This window comes from Rutidosis leptorrhynchoides, chromosome 3, assembly GCF_046630445.1.
Source record: "Rutidosis leptorrhynchoides isolate AG116_Rl617_1_P2 chromosome 3, CSIRO_AGI_Rlap_v1, whole genome shotgun sequence".
Classification (NCBI taxonomy): Eukaryota; Viridiplantae; Streptophyta; class Magnoliopsida; order Asterales; family Asteraceae; genus Rutidosis; species Rutidosis leptorrhynchoides.
In genome coordinates this window covers 391763869-391768836 of record NC_092335.1, presented here as the reverse complement: position 1 = coordinate 391768836, position 4968 = coordinate 391763869, and the positions used below count along the sequence as shown (strand labels likewise).

The window sequence follows — 4968 nt, the reverse complement described above, 5'->3', positions numbered from 1 at the left end:
CATTGTTTTAGATTGGATATCATTTGGTTAAATGCCTTTCAAGATGTTGTATACTGACAATATGTAAATTGAGCATTAGTTTTATGTTTTGTTAAGGGTTGTTGCGATATTAATTTGTAAACATCATCAGCTACTGATTATTCACAGCTATTGCTTATGGTTTTGTATTGTTTGCTTATAATAAAGGGTTGGATATTATATATAGCAGCAGTTTTGCAGCTCAATTGCTTTCGCTTTATGACGTGTTCATGAGAATCGACAGTTCTTTATAACTCTTATATGTAACTCAAGATGGCCTGAAATCATAATATATATGGAATGGAGTGTCAAGAGTGAGGGGACCTACAACTATGCCCAAAGTTTGGAATCAAAAAGCTGACCCTAACCACTGGTCTACATTTTATATAAGTTACTCTACTACTAGAGTTTTTATAGTTATACGTAACGGTTTTGTAGGCTTGTACTAAAGATGGATTCACTTGGAAAAGAAATACTTACTATCGCTGTACCTGCAGCCATGGCGTTTGCTGCAGATCCCGTTGCTTCATTAATTGACACCGCGTTCAATGGTCATATAGGCCCGTTGAAATTGCTGCAGTTGGAGTATCTATTGCTATTTTCAATCAAGTTTCAAAAGTTGCCATATTCCCACTTGCAAGTATTACAACTTCCTTTGTTGCTGAGGAAGAGACAATAAAAAGACTCGAAAGTAAAGTACACAAAGTTGAGAACGAAGAGAAAAGTTCGACGAATACAGAGGAGACAAAAGAACTCATGACAGATGATGTGAATCTTGAAAACTTAGACAATGGTTCGACAATTAAGGACGAAAAATAGGATGGTATGTTTTTTTTCTTGACAATGTTATTTAACATCACAAAACAAAACTTGTTTTAATTATCTTATATGTGTCTTGATCATACCATTAATTAGGTCTTAAAACAAGTCCGTCGAATCATTTGACTATTACTACAAAAAAGTCAACGTTCAAAAGACAAAAACGAAATATCATGTCAGCATCAACTGCTCTGCTCATTGGTGCAGTACTTGGTATTCTTCAAGGTTTAAAAAAACGGAAACGCGACTTGAGGCGTTTTCCCTTTGTGAGGCGAGGCGTATGCCTCGAGGCGAACCGAGGCGTACGTTCGAGGCGGAGTTAAAAAAATACATAGAAAATTATAAGTTCATTACAAGTTTCAATCGTTTCAAAATATAAGTTCATTACATCAGTAAATACTCATAAAAAACACAAAACAAAGATTATAATCAAACTCAAATAACATAAGGATAATCATCATCATCATCCGAGTCATCATGATCTTCCACATTCAAATTCACTTCGTCATCATCCTCATCAATCAAATTAAGTTGAACTACCAACTTCTTAAATCCTAATGAATATTGTGTTATTTAAGTACGACGTATTTATTTATTTATTTATATACTTTAAATAATGAGAAAAAGGAAAGGAAGGATAACACATTTGAAAAGCATGTGGCTGATGGCAAGGACACGTATACATCTATTTTCATCAATCGATGAGTTCTGTGTTCTGGAGGCCAACAGATGAGTTTTGGAGGCCAAAAGCACTTTACTAAAACATAAAAGCTGCCGCCCTAGTTTCCCTCCACACCAATTTTCCCTCCAATTTTAATAAAACATAAAAAAACACTTTAATAAAACATAAATAAGCCGCCAATCGATGATTTTTGCCGCCACACCAATTTTCCCTCCAATTTTCATTGAGGCGTACGTTTTACTAACATGTGAGGCGCAGCAAAAGCTAACCGCCTCTACTTTTGAGGCGTACGTTTTTTATTGCTCTTTGAGGCGGACGTTCCAGAACGGAAAAATTGAAAATCGCATAGAGGCGCGCCTCGAGGCGATTGAGGCGTACGTTTTTTTAAACTATGGTATTCTTGAAACACTACTACTTGTTTTTCTTGCTGAACCACTTTTGAGCTTAATGGGAGTACGACAAGTAAGTATCATTATTCAAGTAGTACTTTGTGCATAGTATAATGTACCAGTTATATAAATCTTACATTTAATTATTGAACAGGTTAATAAAATGTTGTTACCTGCACATAAATATTTAACATTGCGTGCACTCGGAGCCCCAGCAGTTCTACTTTCGTTAGCAATGCAAGGTGTTTTTCGTGGTTTTATAGATACTAAAACTCCCTTATATGCCACTGGTACATCACTTATAACCTTACTTGATATGTAATATTGTACCGAGTATGTTTTCTGATGAATGTTCTAACATATTTTTTGTGTTCGGGTGCAGTTATTGGAGACGTTGCAAACATTATTTTGGATCCAATTCTTATATTCGCTTGCAATTTAGGAGTTAGTGGTGTAGCCATTGCACATGTGCTTTCCCAGTAATGGTTCCATCTTTGACTCATTGATCAACTTTAATTTGCAGTTATATAATCATGTGGTTTTGTGACTGATTTATGTCGTTTATTGTTTTGAAGGTACTTAATATCGATAATCCTGTTAGTCAAGTTAATGAACCAAGTTGATCAACTGCCTCCAAGTTTGAAAGCTTTGCTGTTGAGTCGGTTTCTTAAAAATGGTACGTGACAATCCTATTTAATTTTTTGAATACTTGATCCTTTGGTTTAGTGATTGGTATCAGGCATACAGTTGAATTCAATAAATTTGGTGCTTACAAATTACAATATATGCAGGTTTGATGTTGCTATTAACGACAATGCTAGTAAACTCACCCATGCCCTAGGAACCATTGCAAGGAGTTGCAAGTATTGTCCAATTTATTTATCATGGACTAAAGTTTCTGGCGAGGAAAAGCAAGAGATGCTTAAACATTTAAGGGTATGTAATAATATAAATTCGTATTCGTATGTTAATGACAAAATTTGTTTTAATTATATCAACTGATATGTTTTGTATCCTGACAAAGTTTGTTATTTACAGGTGGTACCCTTGGATTAATAAAGATACATGTTGATCGAATACATTCTTCGTTGCTTTTCATTGTTTTTATTTTCTTTGTTGAATGTTATTTTAGTATTGATATGTTGGATTATCTATGAATTTTTAATGTTTAGTGTTTTTCAAATTATGAGTCAATTTATTAAAATATGATTATGTTTTATTTATATTTATTTTTAATAGTAATTATTAATTGGATGTTCAAAATTTGAATTAAATAAAAACCAGGCCTGAATATTGGATCCAATAATCTGATCCGGGCCCAAATAATCAAACCGATCTGAATACATGGATCGTAAAAAAACCCGAACTGGATCTGAATAACCGGATCCGAATATAGAAACTTATTTGGAATTACTATGACTTGATAGGACTCATTTTGTGGTTTTAATACTATTACTTGATTGGACACCATACTATTTAAAAATACATTTGTATTAGGACTTTTTTTAATGGTACCAACCTTGAAAACATTATATTAGGACTCTGTATGTGGTACTAAACTAATAACTTATTATATATTAGGACTTATTTTGTGGTTTTAAGGTTTAAGAAATTTATATTAGTACTTTTTTTTAGTGGTACTAACCTTAAAAATCATTATATTAGGACCCTATTATTGATACATTAGGACATTTTTTATTGGTACTAATGTAGTATTTTTTTTTTTTTATAATATGACTCTTATTTGAGTACTAACATAATAATGGGACCATTTTTGTTAGTCCTTAAGAAATATAAAATTAGAATAAGACCCCTTTGTTGGCACTAACGTATTTTTTTTTTTCTTTTGGGACTTTTCTGTGTGGTCGTTAATTATAAAAGTCACTCGATATGTACTTGTTAGGACTTTTCTGTGTGGTCGTTAATTATATTATAGGACCCGATAATTGGTTTCATAATCTTATTACCTTTTAGGACACTTTTTTGCGTCTATACTTTATACGATCGCCTTAGTTGGTACACACCTCCTGTTGGTCCTATCAGGCCAAAAGGTCCTATAAAGTGACATTATAGGACCAATTTGGGTTCCTATATGTACACTTTTGTTTTAGTGAGCCAAACATATTCATTAATCCGTTTTAAATCTTGTTTTAGCCTTTCCGGGTGATCCGTGGCTCGGATTTCGATGACCCGAACATGAATGTTCATCCAATCATCAATCCTAACCCAATGGTACACCTTACAGACTCCAAAGATGGTCACAAAGTTGGACCCCAACTGATCAAAATCGTTTTTACCTTTTAATTTCATCCAAACCCTAAATCGGGCATAACTTTTGATCCGAAACTCAAAACAACATGAATCCAAAGCCTAAAATTATTGTCTTGATGAGAGGAACTCATCTATACACTTTATTTAATCAAAAACATCTGTTAAGTATACTAATTTTAAACAAATAACTGCAGTCCACTTTTGATCAAACCGAAAACATATGAAATCGAGCATTTCTAAGCATCAAATCAACAACACAACAACATACAAGTATAGCATCAACATATAATCAAAATCAGTAAAAATGAAAGAGAAATGAAAATTTAGGGTTCATGAATATACCCCAATCAAAGAATCAAGAGCATGGTTGCGTAGATCTTGAAATGGTGAATCCGGATATGATAAAAGCCCTAAATCTCCAATATAAATTGTTGAAGAAGATGATGATGATGGTTGATGACCAAGGGAGAGAAAAAGAGATGGAGAGGTGAAAAATAAAATGTAATTAGGTTAAATGAAGGAGTAGTGAACCAATTTTGATCAAGGGATAAACAAGTTCCAAGTTTTGTCAAATTACCCCCTCTCCATGGGGTCTCGGCCGAAACATGCACAAGTGTGGTCCCACATGGCCCACTTTGATGTATAAAGAGTTTACTTGTGGCCCGAAAGCTCGATCGAAGCCCGAAACGCGAAAATGCTACTACGCGATTAATTATTCGGAGAGATAACAAATACGCGACGAATAAAATATATAAACACTATATATAATCATATGACATCAAAATATCA

General features: G+C 33.6%; 1 pseudogene; it reads left to right on the top strand.

Annotated features, from left to right (window-relative positions):
* The first annotated feature begins 350 nt into the window (after positions 1–350).
* On the top strand, positions 351–2987 carry LOC139901345 (protein DETOXIFICATION 42-like; annotated as a pseudogene).
* Positions 2988–4968: the final 1981 nt, after the last annotated feature.